This window comes from Alligator mississippiensis, chromosome 8, assembly GCF_030867095.1.
Source record: "Alligator mississippiensis isolate rAllMis1 chromosome 8, rAllMis1, whole genome shotgun sequence".
NCBI lineage: Eukaryota > Metazoa > Chordata > Crocodylia > Alligatoridae > Alligator > Alligator mississippiensis.
The window spans coordinates 39,986,057-40,012,378 of record NC_081831.1 but is presented as its reverse complement, the minus strand read 5'-3'; the positions used below and the strand labels follow the sequence as shown (position 1 = coordinate 40,012,378).

General features: G+C 50.4%; 1 protein-coding gene across 3 annotated transcripts in view; it reads right to left on the bottom strand.

The window, feature by feature from the left end:
* The window catches only part of BCORL1 (BCL6 corepressor like 1), a 45,091-nt gene extending 43,204 nt beyond the window's left edge, over positions 1 to 1,887 (bottom strand). For 2 of the 3 annotated variants that reach the window (XM_059732679.1, XM_059732681.1), the window contains exon 1: positions 1,805 to 1,887. The gene's annotated coding sequence lies outside the window, so the exon portion shown is untranslated. Of the gene's footprint in view, positions 1 to 343; positions 1,244 to 1,804 lie in introns of those variants that run through there. The other variant, XM_059732680.1, reaches the window with a different exon arrangement.
* Between the last annotated feature and the right edge of the window lie 24,435 nt (positions 1,888 to 26,322).

Below are 26,322 nucleotides of genomic sequence, written 5' to 3'. Positions count from 1 at the left end.
AGCACTCTACCTTGCAAAAAATCAAGAGCTGGTGCTCCCTTGACCCAGTTCCATCCACCATAAAAACCAAGATATTTTAATCCATTTGCCTGGGATCAGCTGTAAACTTTCCAAGTTTAACTAAAGGAAGGCTTCACTTTCCTACCCAGTGAGGCTGTTCAAAGACTCCTCCCACTGAATCCAAATATGCCCTTCATCTTTAACACGTCAAGAACAAGTCTGCAGCAGTCCCCTACCCTCAAATACAACTGATCCTTAGAAAGCAAAATTGGTCAAGGGTGACAGCCACTCTCTGGCACCCACAAAATATTTTGTACGTGATTGCAGTAGTTGAGGCCTGTACCTGTCTCTGCAACAAGCTGCCTGCAAGATCATTTTGACCCAGAGGGAAGAGGTCTCTCTTGTGGAGTGCCAGCATGGTGCAGATCATAGGTGGCCAGACTAGGAGGGGACGGAAAGGCATGAGGTTCCATTCCCTATTCTGCAACTGACCTGCTACATGACCTTGGGCAAGTCACGTCCCTCTCGGCCTGTTTCCCCTTCACCTGTTATCTGCGTGGTCTAGTTATCCTGTCAGGCCGCTGGAGCAGGGGTGGCCTGTTAGGCTTAGTCTCTACTTAAAAAGTTCTGCTGGCACAAGCTGGTTGGTTAGGAGTGAAGGGGATGGGGCGAAATCACACCCTCAGCCACTACAGCCATGTGGGCAAGAGCTCCAGCATGGACACAGTTCCACTAGCAGAAAAGTCCTGTGCGGGGAAAGGGAACGTGACCCCTGGGCTCAAGATCTCCAGTGCAGGCAAGCCCTGACCCTAATTAGGCGTGGTGCCCAGCCCCATATGGAGGGAGGCTGCCACAACAAGGCTAGTAAGGAAGCACAAGATTCTGGCCCACAGCTGTGCTCTGAGAAGCTGGTCCCCAACCCCTCCTCAGAGCTTTGCCTGGATCTTCTTCAGCTGGGAGGTGCAGGCTCCGGGACCCAAGGGTGCTGTCCCCCACAGCAGCCGCCCCAGGTGAAAGGGAGGGGACAGGCAGCTCTCCCTGCTCCGCCGCCTGGCGTCCCCGCCCCAGCCCCAGCGGGCGTCGCGTCCAGCGCCAAACTCTGCCCGAGTGAGGGGCGCCTTGGCAACAAGCCAGGGAGCGGAGCACGGCGCCTCGCCAGCAGAACATGGAGCCGGCTTCCAGTCCCACCGCCCCCCCCGCGGGGCCCGGACAGGCCCGGCCCGCCCTGCCCGCTGCGACACGGGGCGCCGCGGCCGGACCTCGGCTCCACTGGCTTGGCTCGTCCCGCCCCGCCCCGCCCCGCCCCGCCCGCGCAGCCCGCGGAGAGGAGCGGAGCGGAGCGCAGCGCAGCGCAGCGCCAGGCGCCCCGCGCCTCCCCCCGCCGCCAGCAGCCGTCCTGGCCCGGCCCGGCCCGGCCCGGCCCGTCGCGTCGCGCGTGGCAGGTGCGGGGTGGCGCGCGGCTGGGCAGCCGCTGCCCGCGGAGCCGGCGCCCCTGGCAGGGACGTGCGGGGAGCGGCGGCGGCGGCGCCCGGCCGGGATCGCGACTGTGCCCCGGGCCGCAGCCCCGCGCTGTCACCGCCCGCGGTCCCGGCCCGGCCCCGCCCGTCCCGCTCCCGGACGCCGCTCCCCGCCCGCGGCTGCATCCCACCCGCCGGGCCCCGCGCCCTGCCCGCGGGGTCCCGGGCCGGTCTCCATGGAGACCCCGCCCGCTCCGTCCGGCGCCCCCGGCGGTGGGTGCGGGGCGGACGGGCCCGGGGTGCCCGGGCGGCGGGGCCGGGGTCCGGCGGCGGCGGCGGCCACGCACCTGCTCCCGGGCGGCGGCGGCGACAGGGGCGGCCGAGCCGGGCCGTGCCCGGGCGGCGGGCCGGGGCGGACACTGGGCGCCGCGAGCGAGGGTCGGCGGCGGCGGCGGCGGCGGAGACACTGGCAGCGGCAGCCGGAGTGTGAGGGCGAGAGCGAGCCGCCGCCGCGGGGGCTGCCGGGAAGGCGAGTCCGGCTGCCGCACCGCCCCCGCCCCACCGCCGCGCCGCCCGGCCCCGCGGACTACAGCTCCCGGCGTGCCCCGCGCCGCCCTGCCCGCACAGGGGGGGCCGTGCAGAGCCAGCCGAGTCCGGAGAGGGAACGGGAGGGAGGCAGGGAGGGGGCTCCGCACCCAACGCAGCGCGGCGCGGCGCAGCTCCGCGCGGCCCGGCCCGGCCTGGGGGCAGCCCCACGCCCGGGAGCGGCCGGCCCCATAGGGGACCGCCGCCGCGCGCGGGGAGGAAGCGGGATCGAGTCCCGAGCGCGGCGGGGACGGGCGCTGCACGCCCGGGGCGGCGGCGGCCGGACGGCTCCGCGCGGGGACAGGCGGCACCTTCGCGCCCGGGACGGCGAGATCCGCCGCACGCGCCACGGCCGGGCCGGGCCGAGGGACCCGCCCCGCCCCGCCCCGCCACGGGCTCCCTGCGCGGCGCGGCGCGGCGCGGCCCGGCGCTGCCTTGCCCGGCGGGGGCCCCGCGTCGCCGGGCGCCGCCGCGCCACGGGCCATGTCCCCGCCGCGAGCCGGGAGGGAAGCGGAGGCCGAGCGCGAGCCGGGACACGACGCGGCCAGCTGGGCAGGAGGCCCCGCCAGCCGGAGTGGAGCCGCCCGATCAGCCCCATCCTCGAGCCCGGTCCAAGCTGCGCTTGTCACTGGGGGAGGCGGCCCCGCCGGCCGGGCTCCCCGGACTGGTAGCGCCGCGGGGCGCCCGCCCGCCCGCGCGAGACTTAGCGCGGAGCCGCCCGCGCCATGCGGGACCGAGCGGCACCGCCTGCTGCGCTGCGCCCGGCCCCGTCGCCTGCCAGGCGGAGCAGAAGTTTCTCAGCGGCCGCCCCGCCCCGGGCACCGCGCTCGCAGGCCCCGGCCCCTGCGCCACCTCCTCTGCCCCTCCCGCCCCGGCCCCTCGCGGCCCGCACGCACCGCCCGAGCCGCGCGGGACCGCGCCCTGCCCTGCCCTGCCCCGCCCTGCCCCCCGCCCCCTGCAGCCCCAGCCGGGCCGAGCACGGCTCCGTGCGCTGCGCTTTGTCCCTCGTCCTGCCCAGAGCTGCTTGCGCCCCGCTGCCGCCCGCGTGTCTTCACCCGCCCCAGCTTCCTTGCGTGCTGTCCCCGGGGCCCCAGCGCTCCCTCGGCTCCGTCCCCTCTGCCTGTCCCGGAGCATCCTGCCCCACGCCCGCCCGCTGGCACGGCCTCCTTTTCCACCCCTGACCTGAACTGAAGCAAGTGGCTGCCTGTCAAGGCTCACCTATTCCCCATACAGTTACTGCAGAAGGTGCAAATGTACCCAGCCTTCTGCCTGTCTGCTCCACCACCCCTTCCCTGGCATGCCCTGCCCTCCCCTCTGCAGCCTGGGCTCTTCCTTTTATGGCCCCAGGGCCCTGCCCCTTCTGCTGCCCCTAGGTGGATCTCATCTCTGCTAAGGTGTGGGCCAAAAGCCATAAGTTCCTCCACTTCCGTCCCCCTGATCTCTGTCCCCATTCCTTCAGTCCCTGCCCCTGTGCCCCCCAATGCACCTCACACCAGAGATGTACCCCATTCTGCTCCAGTGTGCTGGCCTTTCCTCCTCTGAGCTGCAAGGTTTTCCCTGCCCCTCTGCTCTGAATGGCCTACTGTTCTCTCTAACATCCCTACCCGCAGAACTTTCTTTTTATCAGAGAGGGGCCCCGCCCTTGATTTTATAAGATGGACAGCGTCTGAGAGCAAGGGACTACTGCTGGTGGGTTCCAGGTTCTAGGGCTTCCTTTTACATACTGTGTTCAACTCCCCCCTTCCCCAATGTCATTCTGACTTGCCCTCCAGTTTGACAAATTTCTTCCACAATTCACCAATTTCTGCAGGGTTGGGGGGGTAAAGGCCCATTATATTATCATGTTTCTGCATTGAAATGGTTAATGAGGTATGAGGGAAAATGACTTCTATAGGCAATTTGTTGTTATACATTTTCTAGGTCTTGGCAATTTATAAATGTGGAATCTGGTTCCAAGATTTGAAAATCTTGGTTAGGGCTGGCTAGTCCTGCTTTTCTGTGAGGATAACTTTCCTCAGCTATGACCCTCATGACAGCTGGTAGGATCAAGAAATTGAGCACAGACAGAGCCTTCCCACAGAAATATTCCCCAACAAGAAAGGAGAAGACCAAGATCCACATCAGGGCTGTCCAGCTAGTGGCCTACAGGCTGCATCTGGCCCTCAACAGGTTAACATGTGGCCCTGGCTCTCACCAGTCGACACCACCTCCCACCACCCATTGCTCCTGCTGCACTGTGCATGTGGTCTGCATGTCACTGGGGTGGGGGTGGGGGTGGGGGGGCAGAGTGGGAAGAGGACATGTGTTAACACCCTGTGGGCTGGATGCAGCCCAAGGCCACCAGTTAGACAGCCCCCATGTAATCACAGGGTTCAGGAAGGTGGGTCATGAGGTGTGCAGCCTCCACAGTATGCAGTCCTCATGAGGTGCAGTCCAGGGGCCTGTGACAAGCAGTGTGCAGGCCCCAGCTGCTCAGAAATTAGACAACCTTTATCTACATGGCATTCAGAACCAACTGCAACCCTCTACTTTTTGGTTTAGCTTCCCTTCTAAGCTAATCTCATGCAGACAAAATTTCCATGTAAGAGGGGAACAAATCCTATGAACTAATTGAGCTACTTTTCCTGCAGGCTAGCATGGTGATTGCCATTTCTCTTTTCAAATCCTCTGGAGGTATTTGGATCTATAAAGGTGGGGTTCTGTAAGTACCTAAGCTAGATAGGATAGGAGTGCTGGCTGTAAGGACTGAAACTTTGAAATTGCAGGCAGCAATGAAAGCTACAACTGAGTAAAATGTAAAGGGAAGGCAATATTAGAGGAAGGCAAAAAGCAAGATTACTGTCAGCTAAGTGATAACATTCCTTTGCACTGCTTCAGTCTCAGACAAGAGACCTGAGTGTGAGCAAAGGCCCAATAATTATGCTATATTTCCAGTCTAAGCCCTTCGCTACCCTGTCCCAGCCCAGTGGGGGCAGAATGGGAGTCATATGTTGTTTATTTTAAAGATAAATTCAATTCTACTTTGTCCATTATTTTTACATTTCCAATGAACTGCAGATTTTTGCATTACCTATAGATTTCTGTAGTGGCTTCTCCAGAGATCACTAGAGAAAGTTGCTTTCGGCAGCATAGGCTTTTAGCTCTCAAAAGAGTGTGGGGTTTGCTGTTTCGGGCCAGTGAACACTGACTATGGGGAGAAAGGAAACATACTCTTTTCCTTTCACTTTGGGAAAGTAACTAGGAATTTGGGAAAGAATATATAATTTTTTTCTTTTCCATGTTAGCCCTTCCTTCCCCTTTGCCATTGCTTATCTTGGTCTTTGTGCTCCCTTCCCTAGTGGTTAACTTGGCTCTTGTTCCCCGCTGAGGTAATTCATATGGATGTAAATTCAACCAGTCATCTCTGCTCTTTGCAAAAGCACTGGAACAGTCTGAAGAAAAGACGGCCTTAACTTACCAGAGAGATACCAACAGTGCTATCCCAATGAGAAGGGAATGAGAATTGTGCTGCTTCAAAGGTAATAGTGAGGATGCCCACAGAATAGGATATGCTGCAGCTCTGGAATTTTTACTATAGTCTTGTGGATGGACTTTCTGAAAGCAATGAGTTGTGTTTTATTTTTCTAAGAATTCTGCTTTGGGACATACAATGCATGTTGAGAAGCCAGTGGAGGGGTGAATACTGACTTTCTTACAGTTGTTAGCTGCTGCGTCGTTTTACCAAAATCTACTGTTTCTAAATCAGCAAAGGCCGTTCATTTGTCCTCAAGGGTTTTAAAGGGGTTGGTTAAGAGCTATCCTGAATCACTGATGTTAATAGCAAATCATATTTTGAAAAATTGGGAAATTCCAGGAGAATGGAAAAAAATCAGGGTTGTGCCGACACTGAAAAGATAGCGGTAGATACCTACTGCTTATTCTGTGATGTCCTCAGCCCAGAGTTTGCCAGCGTATAGGACATCATCATTTTCAAACTTTCTAAAATCACAAAACCCTTTCATATCACTTCTGCTGTGGAACCCCTACCCCTGGCTCCGTGGGCTATATGAGTTGATTCAGAGCTAAGCAACCTGGCCCAGCAGTGGTGGCACACTATCTCCCGGCCCACTCTGCCATTACCCCCGATCTCTTTGCAGAATCCCTGATGACCTATTGTGGGGTTCCATGGAAACCAGGTTTCCATGGAACACAGTTTGAAAACCACTGATTTAAACCAACTCCTTGGGGAGTGGGGAGCTCCCCCTCCTGTAAAGGAGACCATGCTAGTGCTGCTGCCCAGGAATGGGGGACCTCTGTGATCTGAGGAACTGGTGTCTTACCCTTCAGTACAACTGCAAGGTCACAGCAAAGACTATCTTACTGTTGTTGGGGTCTATGCTATCAGATATGATTCACTCTGACCAGACCTCCACAGTCCTAAGCTGGTTCATCTTAGACAACCTGCTCCTGGCCTGGAGCTTCCTCCAGCTAACAAGTAAGGATGGTCACGTGCCTTCCTGTCCTTTGACTAGGAGAAATTATAGTGTATTTGTACTTTGACAAGATGGACCATGAGTGTCTCATAGAAATTGTTCAAAGGTCCAGCATCAGTCACCATTTTTAGAGTTCCTCTGCATGCTGTAAGCCTCTGCAGGGTTTGATAATGCTCAGCTGGACCCTGACAGAACCTGTTGGTGTGGATGGAAGCTTGCCAAGCTGTCATTCAGCATTCTCCTCTGCTTACCCTCTTTGACTGGTCCAAGAGCTCCAGCATGATGAAGGGGGATGAGTAGCAAGTGGGCTCCCTCCTACCTGTGCTCCATACCATCCATTGGGTTGTGCATATGCTGCCCTACGTGAACTTTTCTGCCGCCAATCCCTCCCTGTGGGCCACCTGAAATGTGCTGGAGGCCAAGGTGCCAGGCTGGTTTCAGAAGTGGGCAGGGCTGCTGCAGCGCCTTTCAGGGGATTGTGCTGGTTATCAACCAATTGGTCCTGTCTGTGATCTAGTACTAGCTCAGCCCTTGTGCCCATCCAGAGGAAAGACTCAAAGGAAGGTTCTGGAGCAATTCTGGCAGGGGCTGCGCTAGGTCTCTGCACTCTGAGAGAAGGTGGGGATGGCCAAGTTTGCATGTTGCAGCCAGGATCATATGGTCTGTCTCCAGGCTCTGCAGATACTCTTCTATAACACTTATAGTCCAGCATGAAACTTCCTGCCACACATCTTCATCCACTGGCTCTGAGGTAAGATGTGACTGACAGCTACTCTGAATAGCTGATCTACCAGGACTTCTTTTGGGCCTGGAAGTTCATCACAGCAGATACTACAGAGGACCTTCCCCCAGAGCCCCTGTTTTACAGTCCCACCTTGAATATATAGGGGTTTGAGATCCCCTTGTGTGTGATTCATTCTGAATGGTGTTCCCAGTATCAGAGCCATCCTAGACCGTGGTCAGCAAGCCTAGGTGGATTCCATTATGCTCCCCTGACACATGGAGTGGCCTGTCTGCCCCAGGTGTCTCCAACCAGGTGCTCCAGGATGCAAGGGACACTTTGTCTCTAGCCACATATTTCCATTTCAAGCAAGTCCTGTAGGAGAGTGTTCCTACCTACCCCAAACTCCCAGCTCTCTGAAACTTATCACAGGAGCCCCTGTGTCAAGAGCCTCCCTGACTACCTCATGCACACCATGTAACTTAGCTAAAATTGAATCATTTAACTTCCAAACTATACCCTGGAAAAATCTACACTCTTGTGCCCCTCATGGTCTATTTCCTTGCCCTCATGTCCTGCCCCAACACTGACTAGTTGAATCTCATGCCACCAGCAGAAGGTGAGAAACTATGCAGATCTAGTCTCTATTCTAATCTGGTCCCATGGTCCACTGTGGATATAAGTTAGTTGCTCTCTAACAAAACTGTGAGCATGACAGTAGTCTGAGGCCTCTGGCACTTGTCCTTTTTGCAACCAGGAGGAGAACTGGCACACACCTGCATCAAATGCATCAGTTTTCAGCTCTTTCCCTAGATTTCCCCTCACCCTTATTCTTCCATGCGTTCCCCATCTGAGGATGTCATAGAACCTCCCTGCCAACCTCTTCCTGTTCTTAGTCAATGAATCTATCTATGCCTCCAGGAGGTGGAAGCTATATGAGTGAGTGTTCTACAACTACAGGGCCTACTTCTGGTCCCTGATCACTTAACACTTTTGAAAAGAGTTATTGTGGGTAACTCCACCAGCTGTCTGGACACTCTGAGAGAGCAATAGATGGTATTAATAGTTTTCTATTCACTGTCCTTCCTCTATATTCCTCATTTTAAACCACCAACTGCACTGAATTCCCTGTTTTTATCATTAGTTATCTCATGAATTACTTATAGACCCAAGCCTTTGGTTCCCCACCTTGGAAAGAGCTAAGGGCCTTCTTCATCTTCCCCAGAGTTAAAAAATTGTAATCCTAGATCTATGCTCTACTGGTAATAGGGAAAGAAACCTGAAATGCCTTGGGCAGATCTAAAACCTTGCTTGTATTTTCCTAGATCAGTGATTCTAAACTGGGATCCCATGCCTATGCCATGACACCAGTTCCTTCTGCCAGGAGGTAAGTGATTACTTCTCCTCTCTCCCAGTGCTGGACACCCCAGTACCCCACAAACAAGAAGTGCCCATGGCTTCTTCCTGCCTCCCAGAAGCTCCAACACTGGTGCCTATGCTCCCAGCAGTATTCTGTGCTGAGCATGCATGCATACAAGTGAACAAGTGGCATAGGGCCATGGGGCTGCACTTCACAGCCTGGTTCATCTCCTGTCCTTCTACTTCCAGGGCTAGCGGGAGAGGTTGTGGGTGCATGTGGCTCAGGTCATGAGAGTTCTACTTCCTGGAGGAGCAGTGCTTGCCACATCAATCACAGATGATGGACTGGGAGGGGAAAAAGCAGAGCACAGTGGAGTGAGGTCTTGCTTCTGCCCCTACCTTCACCTGTCACAAGCTAGATTCTAGCTCTGGGGTTCTTGACCAGGGTGCCCCTAAATTCAAAAAAATTATGAAGGGGTGCCTTGAGGCTAAAAAGATTGAGAACTACTGCTCTAGAGCTAGTATACATGTCCCAGCTGGGTTCCAACACAGGCCTTGCTCAGGCACCTGATTGGCTCCAGCTCATTTGAGGGACCATCCTGACATCTGATCTTTGCTGAACACACTGAGCTTGCAGTCTGCAAGCAGCTTGTAGCCTACATACATTTCCCTGTCTTGTCTCCAGCTTGCTGCCATGATTCCTTAGTCCCTGTGTTCAGGTTACTGGTCCTTGACTCCTGCCCCTGCTTTGTGTCTCATCATTGTGACTCTGGCTCTTGAACTCCACTTGTTTCCTGGTCTTCAGTCTCTGGTTCTATATCTTTGGCTCAAAATTCTGGCTACAGATTTTTGGGACTTAAGTTTAGCCTGGTGTTTTGCACTTGCCTCTTGGCCCTACTCCCCAACTTGGCACCCTGGTCATTAACCTTTGGCTCTAGATTTCTGCCTGGGGGCACCTATACACACGCAGCAAGGCTGCTCTGACATGCTGTGATTACAGCATGTCAGAGTAGACTTGATTAATTGAGTCTGCTGGAGCGTGGTAATGACTGAAGACTCCAGCATCACGTGTATCAGTGTTCCCATGCTGAAAAATGGTGGCAGGGGCACTTTAAATAAAGCTTGTTCAACAAACTTTAATTAAAGTGCCCCTGCTGCTATTTTTCAGCGTGGTGACACTGATATACTTGACGCTTCAGGCACTTTCATTAAAGCAGCTCTCGGGGCACCTATACACATGTAGCAAAGCTACTCTGATGGACTGTAATTACAGCGCGTCAGAGCCCCTGTGCTACCAGCAGTATTCTGGGATTGTAATTACAGCACTTCACAGCAGACTCAATAAATTGATTAATCAGGTCTGCTGGAGCATGGTAATTATTGCACTCCAGCAGACTCCAGTTTCACTTGTATCAGCATCCCTGCACTGAAAAATGGCAGCTGGCGTGCTTTAACTGAAACTTGTTCAATGAGCTTTAGTTAAAGTGCCCCCACCACTAGTTTTCAGCGTGGGGACACTGATACACATGATGATCCGGGTGCTTTAATTAGATTAAAGCAACCCCCCCTTCCAGAGCACATCTATAAATGCCCTCAGAGCCACTCTAATTAAAGCACCCCCCCAACTCCCGGAACATTTCTATAAACACCCTGGCTTCTATTACCCACTATGGCCCTTGGCTGTTGCCACGCAGCAGAGCTTCCCTAGTGGACCCTGAGAAGACCCACTGCACTTGGCACTATATGAACACAGAACAAAAAGACAGTCCCTGCAGGAAAGAGCTTACAGTTTAAGACAAACTGACAACAGGGGAAAACAAGGACACAATGAATCAGTACTAGTCAGCAGGAGAGGTGATAGTCTTGGTGCCATCAGTGGTCTAGCTACTATCAAATATATTATGTGTAGGATGGCAAAGAGCAGTTTTAAGAAGGGACTTGGAGTACAATAAAGTAGGTTTGTGAATGTTCAGCTGCTCCCAAACATGAGGTACAGCATGGGAGCTTGTTTGAACATGTAGGTGTTTGAGTTTATTTGTAAAAGGTTCTTGTTTGAAAATTTAGCACGTGGGCAATGAAACTATCGGCAGATTGAAGGCAGGAGTCAAATTCTTTATCTGGAATGAGAGAGAATAAAGAAGGAGGCCTAAGCTGTGAAGGGCCTGGCAAGTGAAGACATTCTCATGTTTGATGGACAGAGAAGGGAGAGCTAGTGGAGGGATGCAAGAGGGGACAACAGACAAGGAAAAGACTGTCTGTTACCACACCATTCTGGATGCATACAAGCAGGGCAAGGCTGTGTCAAGGCCAAAAAGAAAAATGTTGCAGTAACTGAGAGGCAAGGTGATGAATCTGAGCTTTGTTTGGTTAGGAAGGCCATGACTTAGTGCTGTTATACAGAATGAATCTGCAATACTTAGACATAAATTGGATATGACCTCGCAGGAGGACCAAGTCAAACACAATATCTAGATTGAGGACCTGAGTGACAGAGGTATCATGGTATTACCAATCAGAAAGAAGTAACTGTCTCTCTTGGGGAGGAGAACAATTTATCTCTTGGAATAGGCTTCTTCAGACCAAGCTGCTCCTAAATTCCCTTTGGCTCATTAGGCAGATCACTTCTGGTCTCCTACAGATTCAGTGTCACACAGTTTCCTGGACTCTACATTGCACTTAGCCAGCTGTGTAGTGCTCCTCCACATCCACTGTTGTTGTTGTACAGAATCAGTGCCCAGTGCATTAGCACTAGAGCCATTCACTGGATTCCTTCACTGCATTTACAATTTTTGTTTGCCCTCCATGCAAAATAATTTTATTCCTGGAAAACTCTGCCAGAAACTTTTACCCAAATGTTGGACATAGTCCACACACTCAGTTACTAATACATCTCCCACATTGTCACTGGGGTCATTTCTTGCCAAAGTTTTGGTGTCCTTCCTTGTACTGCCTGTTTTCTTCTCTCTGCCATTCCTCATAATGCACTGGTTAGTGGCTATTCTTCTCATGTCAAACCTGAATTTACACTTGTGCCTCTGTTTTGTTGCTTTGAAGATTTTTTGCCTTTTTGAAAGTTACCTTACGGTCTCTTGCACTCACACTTCTATCTCTTCCCAGGCCACCACTAGTCTGGTCAGATAACTTCTTAAGGGACCAAAATCTTACGATTGCATCTTGAGGTTTAAACCTGTGACATTCCCTTACCATTTTCTTATCCTTCTGCATTGCTGAGCAGGAGAGGAATATTTTAAATGATTACTTCTTTCTAAGCACACAATAAATTTCAAACTGTGCTAGGACCCTATCAGAATCAGCTCTGTCTGTAGGTAAAAAATGAATGTTATTAATTGCAGGCAGGACAAGTAGCATAGCCTGTTATTAAGGTTGCCTAACATTTATCATAATAACACTCTGTTTTCAATTGATTATAATTTTGTCAAATTTTAACAGAGCACCAGAATAGACAGCTGGGTGCCTGCCTGTACTGTGGTCTCGGAAATCCCTCTACAGGTGGCCAAGCAGTGTGGAGAAGAAAAAATGCATCTGAATGAAAAAAGAACAAGAGATGAACTGTGGGGAGGAAGGACATAGACAGAGAAAGAAGCCTGGCAAAACTGGGATAAGGGGATAGAGAAAACACTGTTTCTGCAAGTTGGGATGGAGACTAGCAGCTGAGGCTGGGGGAACTGAGATTGGTTGGGCAAGGTAAATATGACAGGGACCTGGGAAACTAAGAGCTATTTGGAGAAGGGGGACATGGCAATCGCATGAGGAAGGAAGCAGGGAGAACAAGACTTAAAACCCATGAAGGGGAGAAAGTGGGGTGATAGGAAAGGGAAATGGATTTGATGAGTGGATATTTGGAGGGAAAGACAACTAGTTGGGCAATAAGCTTGAGCCAAAGAACCATGGAGGGAGGAAAAGAGGAGGTATATGGAGGCTGAGATTGGAACAGGGGCCTAGGAAGGAAAACTGGAACTGGGAACCATTATGAGGAGGGGGCATGGTTGACTGGGGCAGAAAGCCAGATTGGATGAAAAATCAAATAGGGGAAATTGGGATTGGTATCGTGAAAATTGGGACCGGGAGACTGGAGAGCCTCCACATGTATGGGAGACTGGAATTCAGGTGGAAAGCCTGTTTGAGGAAGACTAGGATTTGCAGAACAAGCAGACTGGGACTGGGATGAGGAGCCAAGTGTGGAGAAGAGGCAGGATGACGACCGGGTCAGTGTCAATGGGATAGAATAGATGGTGTGAGGCTAGGTGTGTTGGGGAAAGGTTTTGTGACCACCAAATGAGATAACATACCCCACTCTGAGGTCTGAAATGGAACCAAGTATTTCTGCATCTCACCATCCTCAGCTGTCACAAATATTTGTGAAGCCCCCTGGCCAGGTATGCACCTCATCTAGGGCTCACTGCTATCAATTACTCCATTAGCTTAACTGACACAGATTGGTATGGTGGATCTAAAATTTACAGTTTCAAGTACTGTAAACTGTGGTGGGTGTTAATTTGATTCTATATTAAATAGTTTCTTTTTTTCTCCGCTTTTTTAACCTAGGAAATTACATATTAAAGCTATATTATAAGAATGGTCACTTCCTGTCTATTTCCACAGGACCTCTTGCTGGGGGGCGGTATTGGGAGGCTGTTTTGTGTTGGACCCTCACTTGTTTGTTTTAGAACTAAGTGCAGAAGGTAACAAGGCAGGGATTTGCAGAAGGAGAAAGGATGTGGTTAAGGCAGTTGAATGCTGTCCTAGAAAACAGAAATCTATCCCTGCCTCAGCCACAGAGTTCCTGTGTGATGGTGGGCAAATCACTTAACCTAAGCTTTCCATAGGTGTTACTGCATCTGTGCTCCCATTTTCAAGGTAGCTGATTTGAACTGGGAAGTCATGTGCACTCAGCTGCCACTGAAATCACCAGGAGCTGTGCTCTGAACATGTATCATGCTACAGAGAGCTAAATACATGAAAAATGGGACACTCAATGTGAGTGACTATTTGTAAACCTAATCTCTTTTTCATCTCCCACTCTAGGAAATGGGAATAGTTGCTTTCACCTCACAGGGATGTTGTGAGGATTAATTCATTTGTTTGTGAAGTGCTCAGATACTATAGAGATGAGCACCACAGAACAGCCCATGCTGAAATTAATAATTGTCTTCAGAGTAATATATGCATAGTGTACAATATGTAAGGCATGAGTTACATATTGAATAGTGACAATAAAGCAAAATATTTATACTGTTCATTAAGTGAGCACTGCCCAGTCTGTCCATTGAATGAGAAAAACTCCTGTGCAAAAATAATATGCAATCATGTAATCAAGTGCTTTATCATAATGTATAGCATGCAGGGAGTCAAATTAGGTTACATAGGCTACCTTCATTCTAGTATATCTCTACTTCTGAGTGCTTGATTTGCAGCTCTGACATTCTTCACACCATGTGTGCATGTATGCAATGTCAATGTGTGTGCGCATGTGTGTGAACAAGGTGTTTGTGTATGTGTGTGTAGGCAATGTGCTTGTGTGTGAGTGTGTGTGTGCATGCATGTCTAAAATATCTAGGGCCTTTGAACAGTTAAAAATAAAGCCTCTTTTCTAGGACCACTTGTGTTTCCATACGTTGCAGTCACACACAACCAGAATCTATCTGAAATGCTTCCATTAATCCTCCAATTCACCTTCATACCTTAAATCAGGGAATTCATAGATTGTAGGGGGCTGGAAGGGACCTCACAAGAACATCGAGTCCAGCCCCAGTGAGGTGACTGTCCATTCTCCTCTTGAAGATTTCCAGGGTAAGTGATTGCACCACCTCTGGAGGGAGCTTATTCCACAGTCTGGACACCCTAACTGTGAAGAAGTTTTTCCTAGTGTTAAGACTGAAATAGACTTCCAGGAGTTTGTGGCCATTACTCCTGGTTTTCCCCAAGGGTGCCCTGGTGAACAGTTGTTCACCGAGCCCTTGATGTATGCCCCTGATGTATCGGTAAGCTGCTACCAAGTCCTCTCTCAGCCTTTTCATTTTTAGTCTGAAGAGCCCCAAGTCCCTCAGCCTTTCCTCATATGGCTTGCCTTGCAAGTCTCTGATCATACGGATGGCTCTTCTCCGGACTCTCTTAAGCTTTTTCACATCCTTGTTGAAGTGTAATGCCCAGAACTGGATGTAGTACGCCAGCTGTTTTTAGTATGGTTTTAGGCTGTCCGTCAATCCAAACTGGATGTGAACGTGCATTTCAGGTGCCGGAAATTGCTGTGAAAAATTGTCCTTGTTGTTCTCAACCCTGTCTATTTGAAGTACTGCATCTTGTTCTTTGTATTGCAGCTGTAAGAGTTTATGCTTAACAATTAGATTACTTTTACTCAAGTATTATTTAACACAGAAAGTAGAGTTTGCTGTAAACTACAGCCTACTACTCTCTGTTTTGCCTTCTGTAGTCTTGAACATTTGCTTTCTTGTGATGCATCCTCTCCCCCCATATACCCCATAGTGGAGCCGAGGCAAATTATTGCCAACTACAGAGGTATTACTGTAAAATTTTCAGTGTTTGGTGTTTTTCTTAAGGCCCCAGTTTCTAGAGTCATGTGATTAAATGAAAATCCCAACTTACTATTCATACATAATGGCCAGGTCTACACGAGGCTCTGACTGTGCAGTAGCCTGTGACTACTGTGCAGCAGCGTCACGTGGCGGAAAGCATGATGTGACGTTACTGTGCACTATTCTCAAGCTACTGCATAGTCAGCATCACAAAAAAGTGGTTCAGCAGTGCTACTGTGCAGTAACTCCAGTAATTGTTTATACAAGTACTAAATGACTGCGCAGTAACAATTACACAGTCAGTGTCTTATGTAGACCCGACCAATAAGTTTCAAAAATCTCATCGGAGGTATGGGGCAGCTCACAAATATAGTCACAGGCATAGTGAGTCAGAACACAGAACATGAATAAACCTTAACTTAATATAATGCAAAAAACCCCTAACTTAATATAATGATTGTAAAACTCATTTCAAGATACAGCCCAGCTCACCTTTCTTGAATGTTTGGGATGAGTAATGCTGCCATCTCTCTACTAGACCATAGCGTGCCCAGTCCTCCTGGCTGTTTGTTACCTGCCCCACACCTCAAGTACTTCATGCCTTGCCCTGCTTCCTCTGTTATCTATAGCCCACTCTTTCCCTTTTTGTTACCAGTGGCTTCCTTCCTGCTCTGTTCCTCCATTATCATGTGCCTCAACCTGTTACCCTTGGTTTTCCCATGGCCTAGTTCTTTTCAATGCAATCTTCTAAGGGCCCCCCCACCCTGAGCTGGAACTATTTCACCCATACACAATCAAATTTGGCCCAAACGAAAGCCCTGTGGGGCTTCCAGCACTTTCCCAAAGACCACCCAAACAGCTGAGTGCAGCCAAACCTATCATGGACCCAGTGGCCCAGCAGGCAGTGTTACAGCTTGATCCAAGCAGCCAGGATCCTTCAGGTCTCTATGAACTTGAGTGGGTTCTGATTGATTAAGTCAAAACCTGGAAGCATACCCCTTTTCACAATGTAGTTGTCCACAGAATGAATGGCAATTCACTCAAATTAGCTGCCCATTTTCCAAAGGGGAAGGGAGGGGGGCATTTTCTCAGATATTTCACAGGTGGTTAAAGTAGGACAACGGGTTCCTACCTCTGCAGAATCCAAGGATAAAAGGTTTTGTCCTGAAAGAAACATGAAGTCTGTTTTATAGGCCCTGCCTGTGGATCAGAGATGTGGCTAACTGTACCAAAAGTCTAGTGGCCCCTGGCTGGTCTTTTACTCAGCTGAAGTTTACCTGGAAGAAATGTTATGGCCAAATTATGAACCACTGAAACCAGATGGTGTCCCGGTTCACACAGGCTCAGGATATAGCATTGCAATGGAAATTAACCAAACCAAGCTATGTAGACTCCAGATATGGTATCTCCATGGCAACAAACCAACCCAGGCTGTGCAGACTCAGGAGACAGCATCTCCATGGAAACGCCCACCCAGGCAGCCCAGGCTCTGGATACAGCATCTCTATAGAAACACACCTGCCCCAACTGTGCGAGCTCTGGATACAGCATCTCCATGGGAATGAACCAACATGGGTTGTTCAGGCTTTGGATACAGTATCTCCATGGTAACGCACCATCCAGGCTGCTCAGGCTCTGGATACGGCATCTCCATGGAAACACTCCAGCTCAGGCTGTGCAGGCTCTGGATATGGCATCACAGTCAGGGAGATGCAGCACCGCATGCAGCTGAGTTGTACTGCTTCCTTTTCCACTGCAGGGGGCATTTCAGCCAGCAAAATAATTTTAGGATGCTTGAGCAGAAGGTGGGAATGAGTGGGAGGGCAGGAGGAGAGTTATTCACTGGGGAGGGAAGGCTGTCCGGGATAGGAGGAAAGAGGCAGAAAACTAATAAAACAAAACAGTGACTAGCTTAGTATCAGGTATCCAGGTTGTAGCTGTATTGGTCTAGAGGAAAAGGCAATCAGGACTCATAGTGGAGATGATATCTTTTATTAGACCAACGAGATTTTTGCAAAAAAAATTCTTTAATTGCAAGCTTTCGGACACAAACCCCAAAGCTCAGTAACAGGAAGAGGAGTTCCTATTGGTGAAAAGCAAAGACTGCTGTCCCTCTGCAGGTGTCGGGGAAATGCTTGACACCTGGCCAGGGAAAGGAACTTGAAGATAAAAGAGCAGGGGAGGTAGGTATCCCTCCCCAGTGAATCCCCAGTGCTGCCCTCAACCGTAAATTTCAGTAGTCCTGCAGGCACCCCAGAGTTTTCTGCTGTAGATTTTGGGGGTCAAAATCATCATCAAATTTGGCTCCTTCACTTGAGGTCCTCTGTTCCTCAGAGACCTCAGTACCAAGAGTCCTAGGATGTCCCGAAAAGGGCTAATAGGCCACCTAACATGAGATATAGTCTCCAACAGGAGACAATGCCAGATTCCTCAGGAGTGGGTGGGAATGTAGCATCCCCCATTAGGTAAATAGGTGCAATATTGTTCTATGGGAGAATTTTTTTTCCTGAGAATGTTTTTTTGCTGTGCTATCAATGTGAAGCATGAAGAGCAACTAGGGGCAGTGCTCTTCTTGACCTGCTGCTCACAAACAGGGAAGAATTGGTGGGAGAAGTAGAAGTGAATGGCAGTTTGGGCAACAGTGACCATAAGATGATTGAGTTCAGGATCCTGACAAAAGGAAGAAGGAGAGCAGGAGAGTAAGGGCCCTGCACTTCAGAAAAGTAGGCATTGACTCCCTCAGGGAACTGAAGGGCAAGATCCCATGGGAGGCCAGTCTGAGGGGGAAAGGAGTCCAGGACAGCTGGTTGTATTTTAAAGAAACCTTACTGAGGGCACAGGAACAAACCATCCTGATATGCAGGAAGACTAGCAAACGTTGCAGGAGACCAGCTTGGCTTAGCAGAGAACTCTTCAGTGCACCAGGCAGCACAGTTAGGGGAGAAGGTGGATAGCCCTCAGTGGTGAAACAATAGGTTAGGGACCACTTAGAGAAGCTGGACAGGCGCAAGTCCATGGGACCAGATGCAATGCATCTGAGGGTGCTGAGAGAGTTGGCCGGTGTGACTGCAGACCCGCTGGCCATTATATTTGAAAACTTGTGGTAGTTGGGGTAGGTCCTGGATGATTGGAAAAGGGCAAATATAGTGCCAATCTTTAAGAAAGGGAAGAAGCAGGATCCAGGGAATTACAGACTAGTCAGCCTGAACTCAGTCCTCAGAAAAAATCATGGATCAGGTCCTCAAGGAATCCATGTCTAAGCACTTGGAGAAGAAAGTGATCAGGAACATGGATTCACCAAGGGCAAGTCATGCCTAACCAACTTGATTGCCTTCTATGACAGTGGTGTACCGTGGGTCTCCAGCGCCCGGGGGTCAATGCCTGCATTTGCACACCCCCCCCCGGGGACAATCTGAGCAGGGTGCAGAGCCCCCTCTCCTGCCCCAGAGCACTTCTGAGGGAAATGGACACCAGATGCTGGGGGAGGGGCAGCGGCACACCAGGTGCTGGGGGAGGGATGGCGGCACACCAGGTGCTGGGGGAGGGGCAGCAGCACACCAGGTGCTGGGGGAGGGATGGCGGCACACCAGGTGCTGGGGGAGGGATGGCGGCACACCATGTGCTGGGGGAGGGATGGCGGCACACCAGGTGCTGGGGGAGGGGCAGCGGCACACCAGATGCTGGGGGAGGGATGGCGGCACACCAGGTGCTGGGGGAGGGGCAGCGGCACACCAGATGCTGGGGGAGGGATGGCGGCACACCAGGTGCTGGGGGAGGGGCAGCAGCACACCAGGTGCTGGGGGAGGGGCAGCAGCACACCAGGTGCTGGGGGAGGGATGGCGGCACACCAGGTGCTGGGGGAGGGGCAGCAGCACACCAGGTGCTGGGGGAGGGATGGCGGCACACCAGGTGCTGGGGGAGGGGCAGCAGCACACCAGGTGCTGGAGGAGGGGCAGCGGCACACCAGGTGCTGGGGGAGGGGCAGCAGCACACCAGGTGCTGGGGGGGGGATGGCGGCCAGGATTTCTGGCTGTAATAGGTAAACAAACATACAACCTGCCGGGTGGGTGAGCGGGCCACACACCAAACATGGGAGACTCTGCGGCCTCAGGCTGACTGGCGCCTTCCCCCCCAGCCAGGCCAGGCCAGGCCAGGCCAGGGCCTGGGGGCCAGGGTCCCCTCCCATCTGTACACCACTGTTCTATGATGAGATGACTGGCTTTGTGGATGTGGGGAAAACAGTGGATATAATATATGCGGTAGAGACCCTCCCGTGTGTGCTGTGCAGCTGCCAGAACCTGAGACCCCAGCAACGAGAACGTCCTGCATGCCTGCTGCATCTCCTGCCACTACGCCAAGCTGATGCACTGGCTCATGGTGTCCAACACCATCCACTGGTCCCATGACATCTATGTGGAGCACATCACGGGCCACGGCCAGTACTCCGACCCCACCAAATGAACCGCCGCCGGACCAGACCCAGAGGGGACTGCCTGAACCCCCCTCTGCACCAGATGGACTTCACTTTGAGAGGATTCTTCAGCAACAGACCACCCCACTCCACCCAAAGAGGACCCCCGCAATGAGACTCTATATGGACTGAGACACTTTCTTTGACCTACTTCCTCCACCATTGCAGACCATTGTACGGGTTTGTGTGCAGCGTCGTGAGCCCCCTCCCTCCCTTGCCCCCACCCCTCCTCCCCCACCCTCAGGCTTAGCTGGCTAACATTGTATTTTCTGTAACTTAGTTGCATTCCCCTCCTCACCCCCACCCCTCTAATGTTAGTCCCTCGCTTGGGCAATTTGTATTTCCCTACTGGCTTTGTTATCTTTTTGGATTCACACTCCTAATCATCTAGTAATAAAACTCTACCTTGACTTTAGCAAGGCTTTTGATATGGTCTCTCACAGCATTCTTGCAAGCAAGTTAAGAAAGTATAGGTTAGATAAATGGACTGTAAGGTGGATAGAAAGCTGGCTGGATCGCTGGGCTCAACAGATAGTGATCAGTGGCTGGATGTGTAGTTGACAGTCAGTATCAAGTGGAGTGCCCCAGGGGTTGGTCAATATCTTCATTAATGATCTGGAAGATGGGATGGAGTGCACCCTTAGCAAGGGATGCAGTGCACCCTCAGCAGGTTCACCTCAGTTGACACCAAGCTGGGGGGAATATTAGATATGCTGGAAGATGGGGCTAGGATTCAGAGTGACCAGAGTGACCTAAACAAATTGGAGGATTGGATCAAAAGAAATCTCATGAGGTTCAACAAGGACAAGTGCAAAGTACTGCACTTAGGACTGGCTAAGCAGTAGCTCTGCAGAAAAGGACCTGGGGGTTACAGTAGACAATAAGCTGGATATGAGTCAACAGTGTGCCCTTGTTTCCAAGCAGGCTAACAGCATACTGGGCTGCATTAGTAGGAGTGTTGCCAGCAGATCGAGGGAAGTAATTATTCCCCTCTATTCAGCACTGGTGAGGCCACACCTGGAGTACTGTGTCCAGTTTTGGGCCCCCTCCCCACCACTACAGAAAGGATTGGACAAATTGGAGAGTCCAGCAGAGGGCAACAGAAATGGTTAGGAAGCTGGACCACATGACTTCTGAGGAGAGGCTGAGGGAACTGTGCTTATTTAGTCTGGAAAAGCGGAGGCTGAGGGGACTTAATAGCAGCCTTCACCTACCTGAAGGGTGGTTCCAAAGAGGATGGAGCTAGACTGTTCTCGGTGGTGGCAGATGACACAACAAGGAACAATGGTCTCAAGTTGCAGCAAGGGAAGTTTAGGTTGGATATTAGGAAAAACACTCTCACTAGGGGGGTGATGAAGCACTGGAACAGGTTACGTAGAGAGGTGGTGTAATTTCCATCCTTGGAGGTTTTTAAGGTCTGGCTTGACAAAGCCCTGGCTAGGATGATCTAGTTGGGGCTGGTCCTGCTTTGAGCAGCGGGTTGCACTAGATGAGCTCCTGAGGTCCCTTCCAACCCTAATTTTCTGTGATTCTATGATTATTACTGAGAGATCCTCTAAATGCTCCTGTACTTTTTCACAGAGCAACAGTAGATGCTCCAAATTGAAAGTGAAGCCTGCTCCTCACTGTAAAATCAGTTCTCAGTCATCATGCTGCCTAAATGCAGAATGGATGCACAGGAGACACCATGAGCCATGTTTCAGCCCTGGGCCCAGTTTTCTCAAAACGTTGTAGGAAAAAAATCAGACATTTCAAAGGCATCCATTATTACTGGTGGTCTTTTGTACCTCATAAGTCTCATAAAATTGCCAAAGTACTTGGATTAAAGGTTGTCCTGGGATGGATTTTTTTGACCATGCTGAGGAGAAGGTCCAGTGAAAGAGAGAAAAGTAGTTGCCCTGATGAGTTGAAGGACTGGGGAGAAGACTAAAGGGGTCACCCTAGTAGGGAATCAGGAAGGGGCCAGAGTGGCTATCTCTACTCAGTAGAGGACCTGGAGGATGGAACAGGGTTATCAGGAGAGGCATTGGAGCAGAGAGAAAGAATGGGCTCCCCTCCAATGGAGAAGGAGTGAGGAAGGAATCAAGGGGTTGCCTTGCTGAGGAGAGAGTCCAATGGAGGGGAATGGTTGGTTGTCCTAGTGAGCAGATAGGGAAAGGGGAACACCTTGCAAGGAAAGTGTTTAGGAGATGGGTGCAAGGGGAACACTATGTTGTAGAGATGAGGCAAAGAAGGGGAAAGAAGATCTGGGAGACAAGGGTACACAAAGAGATTTACCTCCTCGAGATGGACCAGGGGTGTGAGTAAAATGGTCACTTTGTAGATAGAAGGGTTAAGGAAAAGAAGTGATGGCGTCACTGTTGAGAATAGGGGCCAGGGGACTGATGTGAGGGTACAGCCCTACAGAGATGAGGAGCTGGGATAGAGAGGTAGCAAGGGAATGGCCAGGGAAGGGGGTTGTCTCAGCTTAAGGCTGTCCCTACCAAGTGTGGAACCAGCCTAGTTAGCTCCTAACATCTTACACAGATGCACATGGGTCCTCGCTGTCCCATGCTGGTGGGTGGGATACAGATAGCTACTGCTAGATGCTGCAGATCCCTGAGCTAGAACTTTTGCTAAGACTGAGAAAGGGGGCCTGTAACTGGCTGCTGATTCTCAACTCCTTCTGGACTGCCTTGGGAGCTCTTGTGAGGAAGGGAACTAATTTCAGTTAGGCCCCACCCTAGGCGGAGGCAGAGTTGGTCTAGCTCCTACCCCGCTCTTCCTGGGGCTCTCACAGTGTGGTAGTCAAAAGGGCTATAACAGCCCTGGGGCTGCAGAGGAGGCAAAAGAGCATCCCACACTTTTTTCTCTTTCTTTAGCGATGCTTCAAACCCTTCCATCCCATAGTGTCATAGTGTAGTCCAGGTACACATCTTTAATTTACCACTATACACAGTTTTTCTAACAATTGATCTTCAGGACCAAAAAAGTGTAATTCCAGAGTCTGGGAACCCTACTTTGAACTAGACTGAACACACTATGATCTGAAGGTTTGCAGATATGACTTCACCTGCTACTGCCTCTAGACTGCACTGCTGCAGCTGCTTAGCTGAGCCAGAGCTGGAGGGGCATGAAAGGCTAGGAGACTGGAGCAGGAATCCAGGAGCAAGTATGGGAGACAGGACTGGGAGGGACATGGACGGAGACACATGAAGAAAGGACATATGGTGGGAATATGGGAGATCATCAGGGCATGGAGAGAGGGGATGAAGATCATGTAACGGATTTTCAGTCAGAAAGTACTGACATGTAGGGCTACACTGAAATGAACATAGCTTAGTTAGGTGTATGGGGCACCAGGGCAGGCATAGACTGTGGATTAGGAAAGGTAGTAATTTGCCTAGGTGGACCCCTTAATTGCTTAAATAGTCTAATGATAAAAACTGCCATGAGTCTAAAAGCCTCTTCATTCCCACCCATTCTCTCCATGCTCCACCTGGAAAAAGTCCCACCACTCCTGGGCCCCCTTCTCATGCACTGGCTGGAGTTCACATGAAAGGGTTCACAGTCTCCAACCCATATATACCAATCTGAGTCCAACCCCTTGGTACTGACCAGAAACCAGAAATTCCCAAACAAGAGGGTGCATCTACATGAGACACTGACTGTGCAGTAACTCGTGACTACTGCGCAGAAATGTCACGTGACAGGAAGCGTGACATGACGTTACTGCGTAGTATTGACGAGCTACTGTGCAGTCAGTGTCACCAAAAAGCCATTCAGTGGAACATGAATATGCAGGAACAACTGCACAATAAGCATCTCATATAGATGTAGCCAGAGTGGAGTTAAGGAGTTCAGAGAGCAGACTTGCTTCTTGTGTATCCACATAACCCCTCTGCAGGTACCTTCTAGCCTAAAGATCTTTGTGGGTACCTTTTAGCGAGCCCACTGGACCCTGTGGAAATGCTCCTCCAACCCTTGTCCCTCCCTGCAGTCCAGGCAGGCTTTTCCAGCTCTGGTTTTGCTTGGAAATTCACATACCTGCTTGAGCTTCTCAGTCTCACCAAAGCATTTGCTTCAATAACAGCCTACTGCAGCATATTGCACAAGGTATTTATATAGTCTTTGTAAAAGAAGACAGACGAGGGTTTCCTTTTGTCAGTGTGAATACTCTGTCTCTCCATTCCACCCAGGAATGAAGGCAGGTCACTAGGCACCTGACTGGCTTTATATGCCTCCGCCCACTCCCTTACTCTTACTCCTTCTCAAAGTAGAGGCCCCTTCACAGAGACAGGACACTCTGTGTCCTGCCAGAGGCCTTGTAATTTTTGCTTTTTTTTTGCACTTCAGACTTCAAGTTTCATAGCTGTTAAGGTCAGAAGAGACCATTATGATCATCTGGTCTATCCTGCCTGACACTACAGAACAATTCCACCGGGCAGCTTCTGCATCCAACTGAAATCTCCTGCCAGTTCTCATGCCAAAGACGTGGCTACACTGCTTACAGTACTGGGAGGAAATTCCAGCACTAAATATGTTGCCATTCACCCCCCAACAAAAAGCAGAGTAAAATACAGAACAAGTGCCACTCAGGCTGCAATGGGTTTTGTGCTCTCAGTGAATTTCAGATCTTGTTTTAGAGCACCTCCAAACAGCCAATCTTCTTAGCTCTGCTGGTAGCCAAATCAATCTCATCTTCACATTGAGCTTGGAGCCCTACCCTGAGCTCGTGGTTACTTGTGACCAGTCAGATGTGACAGATTTACCATTGTAATGCTCCCACTAACTTCACACAGCACCTTTCTCCTAGCCTGGATTATAGGCTGGCCAGGGTAACTGCCGAACAGCTCTAGCTTGGTGCCTGCTGTGTAAGCACCGAGCCTAGGATTAGAGCATGCTCTCTGCTGGTATGAGGAGTATTTCTAGTCTTCTTTACTGAGACTCCTCTGCTCTGTAAACCTGGTTTTGACGTAGCTTGGAAAGTAGGCCAGTAAGAGCGAACTGCAGCCGATTGCAGCACTCTCAGGGGATGCTCTGTGCTTGTGCGTCTAGAGGAAGGCATGTTCATTAATAGATCCTCTTCTCTCTGGGGGGTTACCACATACAAGATGAGACTTATATAATGGGGGAGGGGTTGTTTTTCTTCACTCTAATTACAGGAGCTCCTGTTCCCCTCAAGAGTCTCAGACAGAAACCTGACTTGTCAGACAGCACCTAATGCTGTCCCTGCAAGCACGTTTGCTACCAGCAATCTAGCAGGGAGAACTGGTCAGCATTAGGACAAGACATGAAGCAGATCTAAGCATGCCCCAATAAAGACAGTGCTCTTGAGCAGGGAATTCCCTGTTGAGGACACAACACAATAATCTAGAACAGGCTTATTCCAGGGAGAAGATACTGAAATGTTCTATGACAGCCAGTTTTCTCCAGATTGAGCACAAAGATCTTGAAAAAAGGAATCCCTGCCACAATAATTCTGAATTAGGAAATTTATTTGCAGGACATGTGGAAGAGTCCTAGTCTTGTTTATTCTACACACATTCTTATACCATTCTCATCATCGTGTCTGCACATCTTCCAGCAGTACCCCAAGAGATGGAGCCAGTATCAGTCATATGAGGTCACCTCCTTCTTCTCTTCCTTTCTTCAGGGGAAAATTGCCTGTGGATTTAATGTGTTTTTAATTTTAAAACAAACATTCATACCTGTGTCTTGTACTGTTATTTTTGAGGTAGGTGGAGGGAACATGACTCATCCCTGGAGATGTAGGTCATGCAGTTTATAGCAGGAGTTCATTCTGGAGTCTGGGACCAGCCTCAGAGATACTGCTGTCCCAGGTACAGATAAGACTTCCCTTAGCAGTGAAAAGCTCCTTGTGGCCTGAGGACCAGAACTGTAACTACCGTGTTCAGCCTAAACCTTAATAGGATCTGCTAGATAACCTTAGCAGCCTGCTTAGGTCAAGCTGTTGAGCACCTTGGCAAAACGCACCAGGACCTAGAGTATGACATGCTATTCTATGAAAAGCCAGAATTGACATTGGAAGGTGGAACAAACTGTGTTGCTTAGGAGATGCTGTACAGCACTCCAGGTGAGCTACTTTCCTGACAGCTGATGCCTTTCAGTCTAAGTTTATTTGCATTCCTGCTTTCTAGTTGGAAGGTAAGAAGCATGTGTATTTATGAGACTGGGTCACTGTATGCCAGGGTGGGGCAGGATCCTTTAAGTTAGCCATAGAAGGTAGGATGAGTTACATTTAGGTCCTTCTATTTGAACTCTGCAGAAGCAAGGAATCTAAAGTACTTCAAAACTGTGGACTGACTTCACCAATTGTGGGCATACACCTTCAGCCAGAGGAGATGGTAATGTGGCTGCTAGTTCTTCTAAAGATGAAACATGTTGGTTGCAGAGTAAGCAGGTTGCATTAGGAGGCTGCAGAACTTCTAGGCAACATTTATGGTCATACGTTATAAAAGAGAGATAAGAGTTGTGTATCCTCTGCATTTTGCTGGCACGTAAGCCTATGTTCTCATCAGTCCTCCTTATGGCTACACATAAATGCTAATCAGACCTGGAGTGAGACGAGATTATCTTAATGATGTGTCTTGTAGAAGGGGTATATCTCTCTAGGAAGGAGTTATATAATTTCAGTACATTTCCTGAAACTAGGACCCCTGATGAAGCCAAGATGGACTGCTTTACTGTTAGTGGAGTAGGT